We start from the raw sequence: 18,639 nt of genomic DNA on the forward strand, positions 1-18,639 counted from the left end.
TTGGCATGTATTAGCTGTAGAATGAACACAGATCCCGCTTGGCAGGGCTGCTGCATCTTCCTGCCTCTGCCAGAGAAGACAACTGAGAGCCTGAGGTCATCAACGATGATTCTGAATTGGAAAGTACTGGGGGAAAGGGGTTATTTGCACTTCAAAGAAACCTACAGCAGAGATTAAGGATTGTGACCTCCTCCTAATCACCATTTAAGCTCCTCTGATTTTATGTCCTTTAGTTTGAGATTCTGAGAACAGCACATTTTATCTGTTCCTAGCACGAAAACTCGTGTGCTGAACTGCCTGACATTTGGAACGTGGCACCCCCTCTATGGGGGCTGGGAAGTCCCCAAATGTCATGCACATCTGGGAAAGAGGGAAAAGTTATAGCTCTTGGTTTTGAGAGTTTTTGTTGAAAAAATCAAATTTCACCTCCACCTAGCACAAAGAGCCCTTAGCCAAACTGTCTGAAATCCAGCAGGTGGGATCCCCTCCAAGGGGGCTGACAGGTCTCCGAATTATTACATTATGGCCACTTCTGTTTTCCAATGCAAGTCAAAGGGAAAACATCGTATCAAAATGATTCAGATATCTGAATCATGCTTTGAATCCGAATCCAAAGTGAAGCAGATTGGGTCCAAATTGGTCTGAAGCAAAGTGGGACTGCTTTTTAAGGTCCAAAGCATCATCTGTAGCAAGCAGGGGGTCCATGCACAGCCCTGGCAGTGATGGACACTAGTTTGGACATCTTTAAAGGGGGATTGACAAATATTTCAGCTCTGATCTGAAACAAAACACAACCTTGATGTCCTCCTTTCCTTGCCAGGTCAGTTACACTTTTATTTCTCATCTTCTGAATGATAAAGCTCAGTTCCCCTTTTTCTACCCGATGGTCCCCAAAGACCAAACCCAGTACCAGGGGATTGCCAAAGTGCTCCTGCATTTCAGGTGGACCTTGATTGGTCTCGTCGCTTCAGACACGGACAACGGAGAGAGGTTCATGAGGACTTTGACGCCTGAGCTCACCAGGAACCGTCTTTGTGTTGTTTTCACGCAAAGATTCTCCAGAATGATGAGTGCAAACCAAATGGAGATCTATCCGGCTTCATTTCGCAAATCAGGAGAAGTCAATGTTTTCATTTACTGTGCAGATACCAGCTCCTTCTTAAATGGATTGTACTTTATAGAAGAATACAGTGGCTACTTTAGAAAACACAGGGCGGGAACAGTCTGGATGATAACAGCTGTGTGGGACTTCACCTTGGAATTGATGACACATAGAGCTTCCCCACGCATCCATGGCATATTTTCCTTCCTTATCGAGAAAAATAAAAGGAAACCATATGAAAAGTTTTGGCGCTTTTCCTCTTTTATTGACCACTGTGTGAGGAAAGCATTTAAGTGGTCTGTGAAAGACACATTGACAAGAGCCAGGATCAGGATATCCCTTCATAGTGCTACAAGTTGGAGGGTCTGGTCAGGAGAGGGCTAATGGGGCTGAAAGGTCCCAACCTGGTGCCCTCCGTTGCGTTGGACTGCAGATCCCACAATCCCCAGTGGTCAAGCTGGCTTGGCCGTCGCCATAGCGTAAAACCTTTCAGCCAGTCAAGGCGGCCTGAGCGCCACAGCAGAAGAGGTGAAGAGGGAGCCTGCGGGGCACGAGGGTCCAGGGCGGGCCAGGAGCGTCTTCCTCACGGTGGCTCATTCCTGGCCTGCCCAGCCACTCGCTCCCGTGGCAGCTGCCCCTCTTGCTTCCCCTCCTGCAGGCTTCGTTCCCATCCTTGCAACTCTTTGTGCAACTTTCATTTTCCTCCCGGTTGCCCAGTTTCAAGGCGAGAAAAGCCTCTTGGTTCCCAGCTACAGATTCAAATGTCTTGGACTCAAATTTAGTCAGCCCCAAATCCACCTCCTCAACTGTCTTTGCCAGCCCAGATTGGGAGCCCTGTAACTAGGCTTCTCGCTTCATCTGAACTTGCTGGGCAACAACTCCCTTTCTCTTTTTAGCACCTGGCATTTTTGATTTTTCAAAGTTTAAACTTCTGTGCTGCTTTGTTGCTGGTTTGATTATGACTCATATGCTGGATTGGCTTTGTGGCATTTTGTGGTATATATTTCATTATGTTATATACATTACCTTATGCATATAATTCAAAATCAGGAGTTAGTCAGTCATCCCTTTTTGACTGCCTTCGCGTTGATCTTCCACTTGTCAGGGATGCTCTGACCTGGAAACAAAAAAGGACACATATAGGAAGTGGAAAGAAGGCCAAGTAACAAAGGAAGAGTACAGGCAGGTAGCACAGAATTGCAGGGATGGCGTCAGGAAGGCTGAAGCTGAGAACGAGCGGAGGTTAGCGAGGGATGCTAAAAACAACAAAAAGGCTTTCTTCAGCTACGTGCATAATAAAAGGCAGAGGAAAGAAATGGTGGTTCAGCTATTAAATAAGGATGGCAAAATGGTAACAGATGACAAAGAAAAGGCAGAGGTGCTCAATTCCTACTTTGGCTCAGTCTTCCCCCAAAGAGGGTCTATGACCCCCCTGGCAAAGGCGAAGTGCAGGCTGAAGGGGCAGGATTGCAGCTTGAGATCGATAGGCATATGGTCAAGGAGCACCTAATGATTTTGAATGAGTTCAAATCTCCAGGGCCAGAACTGCATCCGAGAGTCATAAAGGAACTGGCAGAAGAACTCTCAGAACCGCTGTCTATTCTCTTTGAGAAATCATGGAGGACGGGGGAAGCGCCAGATGACTGGAGGAGGGCTAATGTCATCCCTCTCTTCAAAAAGGGTAAAAAGGAGGAACCTGGGAACTACAGACCAGTCAGTCTGACATCAATCCCAGGGAAAATTCTGGAGCAGATGATCAAGCAATCCATCTGGAAGCACCTTGAAAACAATGCCATGATTACTTGAAGCCAACATGGATTTGTCAAGAACAAATCCTGCCAGACAAATCTGATCTCATATTTTGATCAAGTAACCTCCCTTGTGACCATGGGAATGCTGTGGACATCATATACCTCGACTTCAGCAAAGCTTTCAACAAAGTGCCCCATGACATCCTGATGAGCAAACTAGCTCAAAGTGGGCTAGATGAAACAACGATCCAGTGGATCCACAGTTGGCTACAGAATCGGACTCAAAGAGTGCTTCTCAATGGGACCTTCTCCAACTGGGGAGAGGTAACGAGTGGGGTACCGCAGGGCTCAGTCCTGGGCCCAGTGCTCTTCAACATTTGTATTAGTGACTTGGAGGAGGAGGTGCAGGGAATGGTGATCACATTTGCACATGACACAAAATTGGGTGGGATAGCTAATACTTTGGAAGACAGAAACAAAATTCAAAGTGATCTGGATAGACTGGAGCGCTTGATGGCAATGGATGAACATACTCTGGGAAGGGATTGGGTCAGGGAGGGTTTTTTAAGAACATAGTCGGGGCCAGAAATATTGGAACAAGGATAACTGTTTTGGCAGTTGGCCTCTGTACACCACCACATTGAAGTTGAAAGGAAACACACCCAGATGGGAGCGAAGCCAGGACTTTCAGCTGTAATTCAAGGGGTTTGGCAAAAGTGGGGCACTACCCATCCAGGAAGGACAGCCAGTGACACACACACACACCCATCGTTGGTGGCCCATAAGTAATGGAACAAATGTCTGACAAGCAGCTGCATGGCCAGGTGTGGCCTGTTTCCTGGGTGCCCCATGGCCAATCAAGCAGATGAAAGGCCTGGAGGTGGTTCTGAGTGGTACATTTGCATGTGGTAGCTGTTCACTGGAACCCCCAACATGAGGTCCAAAGGGGTGTCCATGCGAGTGAAGGAGGCCATCATTAGGCTGAGGAAACAAAATACACCCATCTGAGAGATAGCAAAAACAGTGGGAGTGGCCAACACAACACTCTGGAACATCCTGAAAAAGAAGGAATTAACTGGCAAGCTCAGCAGCAGCAAAAGGCCTGGAGGACCACGGAAGACAACTAAAGTGGATGACCGCAGAATGCCGCTCATGGTGAAGAGGAACCCTTTTGCAACATCTAGCCAGGTCAAGAACGCTCTTGCGGAGGTAGGCATGTCATTGTCAACATCTACAGTCAAGAGACGGCTTTATGAATGTAAATACAGAGGCTTCACAACAAGGTGCAAACCACTGGTAACGCTCAAGAACAGACAGGCCAGATTAGCCTTTGCCAGCAAACACCTAAAAAAGCCTGCCCAGTTCTGGAAGAAGATTCTTTGGACTGATGAAACCAAGATTAACTTGTATCAGAATGATGAGAAAAGTATGGAGAAGGAAAGGAACAGCTCATGATCCAAAGCATACCAGTAGTAAAGGAGGGGGGCCAGCATCAAACCCTAAACCACGCCCCACTTTCAAAGGTGACAGTTGCACCGCCCCCCATTGAGACGGGAAGTCCCGCCCTAGCCAGAAGCCCCACATATGCAATCAGCTGACCCAGTCATATGACCTTCAAGGTCACCTGACGGGGGTCATGTGACCCCTCTATGAACTCACCATGCTGCCGTGGACCAATAGGAATTGTTTTTAGAGCCCTAGCGGGTACGGGTGTGGAGATGGCCCACAGGGCCTTTTCCAAGCTGCACCCGGATTGGTCCTGCGGGGTCATGTGACCCCTCTACAAACTCACCAAGCCACCGCGACCCAATAGGAAGAGGTCTTAGAGCCTAGCCCTGGAAGGTCATGCCCCGCAACCCCATTGACCAATAGGGACAGCCTTGCCCCCAGAAAAACAGCCTTTTATCATGCCCAGACACGTTTTCTGCACAAAGAACATGGCGCAGCCAAGAGTGACTGAGGGACCTTCAGGTTTTACTCATCTCCTGGTACCCTTGTGCATCCAGCCCAGAAAGATGGAAACTGCACCTATGAAACCTGGAGTCATAAACAGTAAACCAGGGAAGGGAGCTGTTGTCACAGCGACTGTAACAGGCAGCTTACCTTTAGCTGTATTTCCCATGGGGCAAAGAACTTTTCCTGAAACCAAGTTACATGCCGCTTGGAGTATGGATAGCACTGAGGTGAAGCCTGTTGAAGACATGGATGGCGGGGTGCTTATGAAAATAGCCAACTCGCCTTTAGAGAAAATGGAGCTGGGGGATCCTGACACAACCTGGTCTACTTTCCGCACATCCCTTGAGGATCTGGAAGAGACGGAAGTTGTGGCAGAGAAAGGAGGCACACCGGTATCTGAGATTTGTTCTTAATAGTATCTAGAGAGCAATTCCGGGGGTGGGGGTCCATGCTGCTGACTCTAAGCTTTTCATTGTTTTACACAGGAACATGGAATATGCGACAATATCGAGATCCTGAACATCGAGAGTTCACCGACAGTCAACATTTCCTGCCTGTCAAGTATTTCCCCAGACACGGTCATAGAAAGATTATGTTTTCTGTGGTGGTGGTTCCTTTTGCACCAATAAAAATGCTTTGTAGTAACCCTACGCATCCATTCTTGTGTTAACCTACAAAATGTCAGAGCATGAAGAAACCCTATAGAAGATTTATTATACCCCCGGTGAAGTTGGGAGTTTGGGTGGAGTGAACCCCTTATTTCAGGAGGCAAAGAAACAGAGCAAAACGCTCGTAGGAAGAGAGGTTACCAAGTGGCTTTCAGATCAGGAGGCTTACACACTGCATAAACCAGCCAGGATCCATTTTAAATGAAATAGGACCATAGTGTCTGAAGTGGATGCGCAATGGCAAGCCCAGGCATATTTAGACAGAATGTCTATCACTGTTAAAATATACTTGTAACCGTTGTTGTATTGAGAAAATTGCGTCATGTCGACTAAATCGGCTTGCCATTGTGCATCCACGTCAGATGTTGGTTTGTTCCATTACTTATGAGCCACCAATGATGGGGGGGGGAGGTATGCCACTGGCTGTACCTCCTGAATGGTTAGTGCCCCCCTTTTGTCACGCCCCTTGAATGACAGCTGGAAGTCCTGGCTTTGCTCCCATCTGGGTGTGTTTCCTTTCAACTTCAATGTGGTGGTGTGCAGAGGCCAACTGCCAAAACGGTTCTCCTCGTTCCAATATTTCTGGCCCTGACTGTAAGAAGAGCCCTACTGACTCAGACCAAGCGTCCATCTAATCCAGCATTCTGTTCGCACAGTGGCCAACCAGCTGTCGACCAGGGACCCAAAAAGCAGGGCATGAGTGCAACAGCACCCACCCACCCACCCATGTTCCCCAGCAACTGGTGTACATAGTACTGGAAGAAGCACATAGCCTTAATGATACTTCGTTGCGGTTCACAGGGCTTGCTATTTTGACCCATAAGCGAGTTTCCGTTTCAGCTCAACAGGTGGTTGAGTCTGATGGTCGCTCTTTGATTCTGGTTGGGAAACGATCAGGTAAGATTATTGCTATGATTAATGTGTGTGGGCCTAATAATGATAATCTGGTCACATCTCATGGATGTTTCAGTACATTGGTTGATATTGCATATGCTCATTTGATTGTGGGAGGGGACTTCAATGGGATTGTAGATCCACTGTTGAAGCAGACAGCGGTGAGATCTACACTGCAAGCCCATATGCCTGAATCTGGTTTGACGCTTGGCATATTTTGCATCCTGGAGGGAGGGATTATCCCTTTATTTCATTGGATCATCATACTTGTGTTTGGCTAGAGTATTTTGTTTTCTTTTTTTTACATCAAATTAATGATTGTAAGACTGGTTGTTTGGTTGTTACGAACCACACCCCAATTTCCCTACAGTTGCAACACTGAGATTCCCCCACGCCAGTCTCTTCTTAATGAGGTGTTTAAATCACAGATCTCTGCTGGGTTACTGGCGTTCTTTGACTCAATGAGGGTGGAGCTCTTGCACCATCGAGTGGAGGGCCTGTAAGGCTTTTATTTACCTATGCATCTCATAAGAAAAAAAAAACTAGAATGCAACAAACATATTTGAATAATACGCTGAAAATTCTCATATATGTTTGCTGCTTGCGCCACCCCACGTTTACCAGCACTTACAGTATATTAAATATGACCTGAATAATATTGTCTCAACAGGTGGAATTTGCTTTAGCTTATTCACACCAGGTATACTGTGAAAATGGCAAAGCGTCCAGGTAAGATTCTGGCACATCATCTCAAACAGCAAAAGCTGAGAAATTTTATTTCTGCTATAAAAGATGAGCAGATTCTTCACAATGGCAGTTTCTTTTTTGATCTGAGGGTCGTTTTTTTAATTCTAGTTGGGCAATATACAGATAAAATAATTGCCATGATTAATATATATGAGCCTAATAATGATTCTCCGGTTATGTTTCATGAAAGTTTTAGTAAATTGGTTGACATTTCTTATGATTAGCTGATTGCGAGTGGGGGCTTTGATGAGGCCTTGGGCCCTTTGCTGGACAGGAGCAGGCCTCCTTGGAAGAGCCGAATGGCAGCCAGACTGGCGCTATAGGCTTCCATGGTTTAATTCAAACATGAATTTGGTTTAACTGATGCCTGGAGAATTCTGTTGTTGTTGTTGCTGTTCAGTCGTTAAGTCATGTCCGACTCTCCGTGACCCCATGGACCATAGCACGCCAGGCCTTCCTGTCATGTGCTCTCTCCTGGAGCGTGCTCAAGTTCATATTCAATGCATCCGTGATGCTATCTAGCCATCTCATCCTCTGCCGTCCCCTTCTCCTTTTGCCTTCAATCCTCCCTAGCATCAGGGTCTTTTCCAGTGACTTTTCTCTCCGCACTAGGTGGCCAAAATATTTGAGCTTCAGCTTCAGTATCTGTCCTTCCAATGAGCAGTCAGGGTTGAGTTCCTTCAGGATTGACTGATTTGACCTCCTTGCAGTCCAGGGGACTCGGAAGAGTCTTCTCCAGCACCACAGTTCAAAGGCATCAATTCTTCGGCACTCAGCCTTCCTTATAGTCCAGCTCTCACAGCCATACAGTACTCCTGGGAAAACCATAGCTTTGATTAGACGGACCTTTGTCGGCAAGGTGATGTCTCTGCTTCTTACCATGCTGTCTAGGTTGGCCATAGCTTTCCTCCCAAGGAGCAAGCGTCTTTTAATTTCATGGCTACAGTCACCGTCTGCGGTGATCTTGGAGCCCAAGAAAGTAAAATCTGTCACTGCTTCCATTTCTTCCCCTTCTATATGCCAGGAAGTGATGGGGCCAGATGCCATGATCTTAGTTTTTTTCATGTTGAGTTTCAGACCAGGTTTTGCACTCTCCACTTTAACCCTCAACAAGAGGCTCTTGAGATCCTCTTCGCTTTCTGCCATTAGGGTGGTATCATCTGCGTATCGGAGGTTGTTGATAATTCTCCCGGCAATCATAATTCCAACCTCTGATTCATCCAACCCAGCGTTTCTCATGATGTACTCTGCATAGAAGTTAAATAAGCAGGGTGACAATATGCAGCCTTGTCGTACTCCTTTCTCAATTTTGAACCAACCGGTTGTTCCATCTCTGGTTCTTACTGTTGCTTCTTGACCCTCGTACAGGTTTCTCAGGAGACAGGTAAGGTGGTCTGGTACTCCCATCACTTTCAGCATTTGCCACAGTTTGTTGTGATCCACACAATCAAAGGCTTTAGCGTAGTCAATGAAGCAGAAATAGACGTTTTTCTGGAATTCTCTTGCTTTCTTCATGATCCAGCGAATGTTGGCGATTTGATCTCTAGTTCCTCTGCCTCTTCGAAACCCAGCTTGTACTTCCGGTAGTTCTCGGTTCACATACTGCTGAAGCCTAGGATTTTGAGTATCACCTTGCTGGCATGTGAAATGAGCGCAATTGTGCGGTAGTTTGAACACTCTTTGGCATTGCCCTTCTTTGGATTTGGAATGTAAACTGACCTTTTCCAGTCTTGTGGCCACTGTTGAGTGTTCCAGATTTGTTGGCATATTGAATGCAGCACTTTAACAGCATCATCTTTTAGGATTTTAAATAGCTCAGCTGGAATACTGTCATCTCCACTAGCTTTGTTGTTACTAATGCTTCCTAAGGCCCACTTGACTTCACTCTCGAGGATGTCCGGCTCAAGCTCAGTGACCGCACTATCATGGCTATCAGGGACATTCAGATCTTTCCTGTATAGTTCTTCTGTGTATTCTTGCCACCTCTTCTTAATCTCACCTGCTTCTGTTAGGTCCCTGCCTTCTTTGTCCTTTATCATGCCCATCTTTGCACAAAACGTTGCCCTGAGATCTCCGATTTTCTTGAAGAGAGCTCTAGTCTTACCCATTGTTTTCTCGATTTCTTTGCATTGTTCATTTAAGAAGGCCTTCTTGTCTCTCCTTGCTATTCTCTGGAACTCTGCATTCAGTTGGATATATCTTCCCCTTTCTCCTTTGCTTTTCGCTTCCCTTCTTTCCTCAGCTACTTGTAAAGCCTCATCAGACAGCCAGTTGGCTTTCTTCCATTTCTTTTTCATTGGGATGGATTGAGTTGCTGCCTCCTGAGCAATGTTACGGACCTCCGTCCATAGTTCCTCAGGCACTCTGTCTATCAGGTCTAATCCCTGAAATCTATTCCTCACCTCCACTGTATATTCATCAGGGATATGATTTAGGTCATACCTGAATGCTTTAGTGGTTTTCCCTACGTTCTTCAATTTAAGCCAACATTTTGCAACAAGAAGCTCATGATCTGAGCCACAGTCAGCTCCAGGTCTTGTTTTTACTGACTGTATGGAGCTTCTCCATCTTTGGCTGCAAAGGACATAATCAATCTGATTTCGATATTGACCATCTGGTGATGTCCATGTGTAGAGTCGCCTCTTGTGCTGTTGGAAAAGAGTGTTTGCTATGATCAGCGTGTTCTCTTGGCAAAACTCTTTTAGCCTTTGTCCTGCTTCATTTTGTACACCAAGGCCATGCCTCCCTGTTATCCCGGTGATTTCTTGACTTAATACTTTAGCATTCCAATCCCCTATGATGAAGAGGGAAGATTGGAAGTTCAACCTCACCTTCTTCGCCTCAGTGGTTGGGGCATAGACTTGGATTACTGTGATGTTGAATGGTTTGCCTTGGATTCGTACTGAGATCATTCTGTCATTTTTGAGATTGTGCCCCAGTACTGCTTTTCCCACCCTTTTGTTGACTATGAGTGCTACTCCATTTCTTCTAAGGGATTCTTGCCCACAGTAGTAGATACGATGGTCACCTGAATTAAATTCGCCCATTCCTGTCCATTTGAGTTCGCTGATTCGCAAGATGTCGATGCTCAATCTTGCCATCTCATGTTTGACCACCTCCAGCTTAGCTTGATTCATTGATCTGACATTCCAGGTTCCTAAACAATATTGTTCTTTACAGCATCGGATTTTCTTTTCACCACCAGACACATCCACAGCTGAGTGTCCTTTCGGGTTTGGCCCAGCCGCTTCACTCTTTCTGGCGCTACTTGGAAATACCCTCTGCTCTTCCCCAGTAGCATATTGGACACCTTCCGACCTGAGGGGCTCATCTTCCGGCGTCATCTCTTTCAGCCTTGTGATACGTTCCATGGGGTTTTCTTGGCAGGAATCCTGGAGCGGGTTGCCATTCTACATCCTGCCAACAAAGAGTGCGCGAGCTGAAGCCGGCTGCTTTGCGCTGCATGGGGGGGGGGGGATGAAGCGGCACGAAGCAGGCCAGGTAGCTCCAAAGCACTTTAGTGCACTGCAGAGCGACCCGGAAACCCCACCGTGCCACCGCCCAGCCCCCAGCTCCTGCCTGGGCGCGGGGACACTCCCTGGCCGCCCCCTCTTCTGCTTCCAGGCCTTCCGGAAATACAGGCAGTCCATCTCAACAATGGCCCCTCCCTCGGGGAGATCGCCGGCTCCCTCGCCCCCCGCCAGAGCTGCCTCCCCGCCCACCGCGGGGGTGTCCGGCTCCCCCCCTCCCCCTGCCCAGCCTGGCATCTCCCGGCCCCCCGCCCCCAATGCCCTCGGCCCTCCCCATCCCCGGGGCACGAGGGGGCGGTGATGCTGCCGGCGTGGGGAACCCCGGGCCGCTCTCCCGCGGCAGGGGCGGGGCGGCCCTGCGGCCGCTCCTGCGCAGGTGGCCTGGCTCCGTCTCTCCGCCCCTCCCAGGGAAGCGAGCGGCCCCACGCCATCTCCTCACCCCCCCCCCCGCAAGGGCCCGCCAGGAGCTGGGGCTCCGGCTCCCGGAGCCGCCTCCCCACGCGGCCCGCGGCCAGGAATGCGGGAGCTGCAGTCCGCACGCGCGGCGCTCCGCCGCCCTCGTCTCCCACCCTTCGGGGGCCACGGAGGCGAGCTCCGCCGCGCAGGGGGGTGGCGGAACGCCCCCCGGGCAGCGCTGCCTGGGAAGATCCCCGCTCCTTTCCCGCTGACTCAGCGCAACCTGCCCGGCCGGGTGGCTGCGAGGGTAAATGCGGAGGCGGCGGACTACGGGAGCTGCCTTGCTTTCCTCGGATAGAAATGTGGCTTTTATCGGTGGTATTATTATTATTATTATTATTAGGGTGAAACTTCGAAGCAGAGCTCCATCAGCAAAGTGAACAGTGCCCCGAGTCCGAGTGGGGGTCGGACTCGATGGCCTTGTAGGCCCCTTCCAACCCCGCTATTCTGTGATTCCATGCTCTGTTTAAATTACCCTGCACCCCAAATTAAGTTTTGGGCTACCCCGTGTCATATATGTCCACGATCAGAAGACTCTATTGCATCCAATCAAAACAGCCCCTTTTGCGCAAAACACATCGACGTGAGAAAAGCCCAGATGAACGTGGCAAACGCTGAACTGGGGCTGTGCGCCCCACGGTAAGATGGGGGACACCCCAACTCACACCCCCACATGGCCAGCAGGGGGCCCCCTACGAGGCGGCGCTGCGTCCTGCCCAGCCTAGGACGCCCCACGTGGGCAGGCGCTGTCAGGCATTGCGCAGCGTGCCAACTGTAACCAAAACACGCAGGGAAAAAATAAGGAACTTGCGCTGTGCAGCCCAGAATAAGCTTTGGGACATCCCCAAATCATACACCCACCTCCTTTGCTGATTCACAGCACCAGCTCCTTACAGGTTATATATATATATATATATATATATATATATATATATGCATAGCCAGGGCCCAATTCCATCTAGAAATGACACTCTCCTGACATATGGGTATAGGACTAGGGGGGGCACAATGCCAAAAATGCTGCCTCACATCTGCCAGGACAACAGGACGCCTTTGAGGAGCACTTGATTAAAACATTCCTCCTGAAGACAGGAACAGTTCAGTTGCATTTTGCGAAAATACTGGATTTAGGTTGAGCAGAGAAAAGTAGCGGGAGGGTTTTCTGCTCATGCTGTAGGGGTGTAGTTTGCCCCCCCAAAAAAAAATAATGCCCCCCAGTGAATTTAACTGCAGGTGAGGTCTCTCCCCACCTCCTCCCCCAGTTCCTTGAGCTTATATTTATCTTGCCTGTCCAAAAACATTTGTCTGAAGTAGCTTCAGAATGTTTTAAAATGGCCACACAAAGCCAGTCTCCAAAGGGGTGAAAGCAGCTGCCTGTTAGTCTCTTGCAGCAAAAATAACCAAGCATCTTGTTGCACTTTGAAGACTTGCAGATTTAGTGTGGCGGAACCTTTTGTGGACAGAGCCCACCTCCTCAGATGGGGGCGGTGGGGCGGATCCAATCTGTGAGGTCCAAGAGGCCGAAGCTCGAATGCATGCAAGAGAAGCACAGTCGCAATTCATGACAGCAGGCATTTGTGGCAATACAATCTTCCCAGTTTGCTGTGTTAGTTTAACGCTTCTAGAGAATGTCTAGGACACTTAGCTGAGACACTCCGATCTCAAGCAAGTATGATTTGGGGCAGCACTCTGCTTTGTGGTTTGAGGGGCAGGTCATGGTGTAGGGGAGGAGGTGGTAGTTTTGATCTCCCCCCAAAAGAACTCCCCTCCGTGTTTTTTGTCTCCATCTCTCTCTCTCTTTAGCAACACCCATCCAACAGCCTGCAGGAAAGGTCTCTCCTCCTCCCCCAATTCCTAGTGTTTATTTTTATCCTGCCTGGCCAAAAACACTTTTCAGAGTAGTTTATAAATGCTGTACAATGACCATACAATGCCAGCATCCAGAAAGGGTAGCAGCAGCCCTTTTCAGTCTGTTTGTTTTAGCAAAACAACCTAGAAGCTTCTGGCAATAGTGAAATATTGTGGCAGAAATATTTATGGACAGGAGATCCATCCTCAGATTCATGACAGGCTTACCCTCTCAGTTGGCGGATATGTATGGATCCAAAGGGGGAAATGCAGCCACTGGGGCCAAAAGGCCATTCCATGCAAGAGGGATTTTTATGCAAAGCTCTAATGTATACAAACACATCCATTCCTTAAGAGCAGCAGAAACTGGAAATAACCCAATCCTTTCTACTTTTGCTATGTTAATTATGTAGAGGGGGAGAGTCATCCCTGCTCTCAATTAAGCCCTAAATAGATAGAATCAAACATGCTGATATTTCTAGATTGGCAGTTTCATTCTGGAGCCTCCCTTTGATTGCAGTCAATCTCTTGCAGTATGATGAGCTTTGGTACAACAGCGGAGGCCCAAGGAAGCGGACATGGCGATTTCCTGCTCCCCTGGCTCCAGCCTCTGGTAGGTACCGTGATACGTTCATTTTCTGCAGTGGATGGAGGATATCCTTACATGGGTTGCTCCTCCCACTTGCCCCAATAGGCAGGAATATGCGAATTAACTGAATTGCCCTCTCATATGGGAGAGCACCCTACTCCCAGTTCGGGAGATGTCTCAGCCTCGAACTTCCAGTAACTTTATTAGTAAAAACCCTGGACAACACCTTCAGAAGAAGAACTAATTGAGGACACACCTGCCCCCCAGGAGCAACAGATTACTGCCAGGAGGGCAGGATATCCCCATCCACTGCAGAAAATGAACGTATCACAGTACATACCAACATTCCTTTTTCCTGCAGAGGAGGAGATCCTTATATGGGACGTCTAACAGCGATGCCCCAAACTGGGCGGGTAAGTCGCTTCTAACGCTGTTAATTAAACTGTAGCCATCTTCTGGAGCATCCTCGGGCTGACAGATGCCTTGGCTGAAGCGAGGATGTTTGACTTTCACAAAGGAAGACACCGAAGCCCAAGTTGCGATGTCCACAAGGGGGGCACTGGTTCCGAAGGCAGGAGAGGTGGCTGCACTCTGGACAAAGTCAGCGATCGCCCCAGGCCAAGCAGAACCAGAAGTGCAACACAGAGGGAAATGCAGGCCTTAACCCACCGTGCCAACATTGGCTTGGAGACCTTCCTGCCCATGGTGGAAGGCTGAAATGAAGCCGAAAGAGAGCCAAAGACACAAAAGTGGTTGTTATTGCATTTTGGTCCTTTTAAGAAGGATCTTAACTGCACGTTTTACGTCCAACGCGTGCCGTTCTCTTTCGAGGAGCTGACTCTGCCCAGGACAAAAGGACGGTGAAATGAGCTCCTCTGCCCTGTGGAAGATGGAGTTATTTTATTATCGTTTGGAATGAAAGTCAGATCCAAGTGAAGTATGACTGCGTCCTGCTGGAAAAAGCGTAATTCCTTTCTAGTCAATACCCAGCAGGCTGATGTGATGGCTACGAGAGAAAAGAAACTTCCAGAAAAGATCAGGGAGATCCTTCATAGAGGCTAAAGGGGGCTTGGTAAGAGCTTTGAGGACTTCATGCAGATCCCAAGTAGAGTACCTGTGGATTGGTGGTGGCTTTAGTAAGGAAACGCCCCTTAGAAAACATTTTTTATGGGGGTGCACTGCCAGGGATCTGTGGGAAGACTTGGGTAACGCAGAGGGCTGCCAGGTGTGGAGTTGTAAACCAGCTGAGGTCAGGATGGATTTATTTTATATTTGTTTGTTTATTCTGGCAGAGAAGGTCTGGAGCTGTTGGTAGTGGCCCATTCTGCCAACAGCTGTAAAAGATCCAAGTACCAGGCCCTTCTCAGCCAGTTTAGCACTACCAGTATCACACCACATGCAGTCCGGCTGAATTCTGCACAGGGGCTGAGCTATCATGGAGGTTGGACTGAAAGGTGTACAGGATGCCCGTGGCCCAAGCAGCAGACACGGCATCTATGTCTTCCATACCCTCTGCTTCATACCTGGAAAGGACCTTGTTTGCCCTTCGTGGTTCATGGGGGATGTGAACAAGTCCACGACTGGTGTCCTGAAACGTTGAACGATGGCATGAAAGACCACCGAGCTGAGACTCCAGTCTGTCTGGTTGACATCCAGCCAGCTCAGCCAGTCTGCAAAGGAGTTTAAATCCCCTTGAACATGCCTGGCGGGTAGTAATGCGAGGTCTGCCTCAGCCACAAGGGAGCGCAGCCTGGTCCCTCCCTGGCGCTTCACGTGTGCCTGGCCATCACGTCATCTGTTCATACAAGCACCACCTTGGGCTGTATCAGGTGGCTGAAGGTGAGGAGAGCCAAATGGATTGATGCTGTGCAATGCTTCCTCTGGCCCCCATCTGCACTGGGCCACAGTGGATCTGCAGAGGGACCCCCAACCCGGAAGGCTGGCAATCCGGGAGGCTGGTATTAAACAGCAATACTATTAAAATTATATTAAAACATTAAAATGGCATTTTAGCAGCTCACCCCCAGGTTCCAACTATGTCCCCAAAGCCTGCAGGAACAAGAATGTTTTAGCCTGCCTCTGGAAACACATCAAGGAGGGAGCCATCCTAGCCTCCCTGGGAAGGGCGTTCCACAGCTGTGGGGCAGCCACCAAGAAGGCCTTCTCCCGGGTTCCCACCAAACATGCCTGTGACAGTGGTGGGACTGAGAGAAGGGCCTCCCCAGAAGATCTCAGAACACAGGCAGGTTCATAAGGGAGGATACAGTCTTTTACATAACCTGGACCGGAGCCGTATAGGTGCTGGGAAAAGCAGGGGGGATGGGATGTGGTTAGGAAAAAACATCTGCCACCCCTTCCAGACAGTCGGAATTCTGCTTCTTTTCCTGTTCTCGCCCCGTCTGATTTCATGTCCAGATACATGGTGTTCCAGGTGGCTTCCCTACTCTCCCTCCAGCAGGAAGGAAGGGATAGCTGCCCCAGACTCCAGTGATCTGGAGGCAGGACGTCTGGCAAGGGAGAAGGGTCCCGCCCCTCTGCAGGCTGGTGTTTGCTGCCCTTTGCAGAACAGGCTGGCCTTGGAGACATGCGAAGGGCAGGGATCGGCCCGTTCGTTCCATGCGGTCTGCCCACAATGGCAGCTGCACTGAAAATGATGGAAATGCGAATGGTGGTAAGGTGCCAGCGGAGGGTCGCCCACAATGCCTGCCTGGGGGGGGGGAAGAGGGATGAGAAAAGATGATTCCCTTCCCTGGCCCCTGTTGTCTCTCCAGTGCTTGCACCCAGTTGACTCTGAGGGAAGGCCAGAGGGCTTAGCCCAAGCACTGAGTTGCCACGGGGGATAGTCAGGCGGACTCCCTCCCTTGCAACCATCTGCTGGACCCACTGGCAAAACTTCAGGTGAAGGGCTTGGCTGTTGATGATCCGCAGCGGGGGCGAACTGGAGGCAGTTTGCTGGGATGTGGGCCCCTTGGTTCCTTCGGAGCCCTCCTTGGACCGTTCCCAGTCCCCAGGCAGGGTTGGGACACGATACTGCCCAGGTCTGCCTTGCTCCTAGTAGGCCTGCCTGCACTGAGGAGGACTGGCCCTGCTTCAGCCTGTAGCTGGATGGTGCCGGGAGGCATCTCATCCAGGCAGGCAGACTTGCTCCCGAAGCCCCATGGCCCTTCCTTGAGGTTCCAGAAAGGAGCCTCCCGGCCTTCCAGGCCTCTCTAGCCCCAAGGGGAAACCAGGCATTGCAGGCACAGGCCTGGTCATCGCCGCCAGGGGGAAAGCTCCTACCTCGGAAAAGGGGGAAAGTGCCTGTTCTGGAAACTGAGGGAGAAGGTAAAGAAGGGCAGAGAGGAAGAAATATGGGGAAAGTGAGGCAAACTGTCGCTAGAAGGAGGAGCTACTCCAGCAACCGGCCGGGAGCCGAGGCAGGGAACGAAGTGGGGCATCACTTGCTCTTGCACATGCGAGGGCAATTCCGCTGATTCGCATGTTCCCACCTATCAGAGGAGCAACCCGTATAAGGATCTCCGCTGCAGGAAAAGGAACCATTTTGTAAGGTGTTTTGTTTTCAAGGTGCTTCCAGATGGATTGCTTGATCATCTGCTCCAGAATTTTCCCAGGGATTGATGTCAGACTGACTGGTCTGTAGTTCCCAGGTTCCTCCTTTTTACCCTTTTTGAAGAGAGGGAAAACATTCGCCCTCCTCCAGTCATCTGGCACTTCCCCCGTCCTCCATGATTTCTCAAAGAGAATAGACAGCGGTTCTGAGAATTCTTCTGCCAGTTCCTTGATTACTCTAGGATGCAGTTCATCTGGCCCTGGAGATCTGAACTCATTCAAAGTCATTAGGTGTTCCTTGACCATATGCCTGTCGATCTCAAGCTGCAATCCTGCCCCTTCAGCCTGCACTTTGCCTTTGCCAGGGGGGTCATAGACCCTCTTTTGGGAGAAGACTGAGCCAAAGTAGGAATTGAGCACCTCTGCCTTTTCTTTGTCCTCTGCTATCATTTTGCCATCCTTAATAGCTGAACCACCATTTCTTTCCTCTGTCTTTTACTATGCACGTAGCTGAAGAAAGCCTTTTTGTTGTTTTTAGCATCCCTCGCTAACCTCAGCTCGTTCTCAGCTTTCGCTTTCCTGACGCCATCCCTGCAATTCTGTGCTACCTGCCTGTCCTCTTCCTTTGTTACTTGGCCTTCTTTCCACTTCCTATATGTGTCCTTTTTTGTTTTCAGGTCATCCCTAAGCTTTTTGTGAAGCCACATTGGCTTCTTCTGTTGTCTTCCACCTTTTCTTCTTGTTTGTGATTGTGCCTTGAGAATTTCCTTTTTTAAAAGCTCCCACCCATCTTGGACTCCTTTTCTCATTAGAGTCGCTTGCCATGGGACCTTACTGATCATTGTTTTGAGGTTATTAAAATCAGCTTTCCTAACATTCAGGGTATACGTTTGACTACACTCAGCTTTTGCTTCCCTTATAGCCAAGAACTCAAGTATAAAACTCTACCCAAACAGTTTTCATGGTGTACACAGGCAGTGAGCCTATGTACACCAGTTGCTGGGGAACATGGGCAGGAGGCTGCTGTTGCGCTCATGTCCTGCTTGTGGGTTCCTGGTTGACAGCAGGTTGGCCACTGTGTGAACAGAATGCTGGACTAGATGGACCCTTGGCCTGATCCAGCAGGGCTCTTCTTAGGTTCTTATGTACATGGAAGGCTCCATGCCTTTTGCACTCATCACCCATGGCAGGCAAAACCAGTGTCTGAGATACCCTTGCCCACTTTGATCCAGAAAAACCCCTCCTTCGTGAGACCAATCCTTTCACAAACATTATCTAATGATAATTTGGCCTTAGTTTTGCGCAGTGGGTTATCTCTGCTCCCTCTTCCTTCTTAGAATCACAGAACAGTAGGGTTGGAAGGGGCCTACAAGGCCATTGAGTCCAACCCCCTGCTCAATGCAGGAATCCAAGTCAGAGCATCCCCGACAGGTGGCTTCTTCTCCCAGTTCTCCTGCCCCATTTTTCCCTCGGTTCTAGTCAAGCTTCTAAAGGGCAAAACCAAAGTATCTGTAAAGTCTTCAATGGCTGGGGACCCTGATCCCTGAAG

At 49.2% G+C, this 18,639-nt stretch overlaps 1 long non-coding RNA gene across 1 annotated transcript in view; it reads right to left on the minus strand.

Moving 5' to 3' along the window:
- Nucleotides 1–798: 798 nt before the first annotated feature.
- Nucleotides 799–18,639, minus strand: part of LOC146356756 (uncharacterized) — a 28,230-nt gene continuing 10,389 nt past the window's right edge. The window contains exons 2-3 of the long non-coding RNA XR_014787325.1: nucleotides 2,129–2,219; nucleotides 799–1,309 (exon numbers count right to left, since the gene is read on the minus strand). This is a non-coding gene — a long non-coding RNA (uncharacterized LOC146356756). The remainder of the gene's footprint in view (nucleotides 1,310–2,128; nucleotides 2,220–18,639) is intronic.

The sequence above is a fragment of the Heloderma suspectum genome, chromosome 2, assembly GCF_057233095.1.
Source record: "Heloderma suspectum isolate Gila_16-S chromosome 2, 16-S_ref, whole genome shotgun sequence".
NCBI lineage: Eukaryota > Metazoa > Chordata > Lepidosauria > Squamata > Helodermatidae > Heloderma > Heloderma suspectum.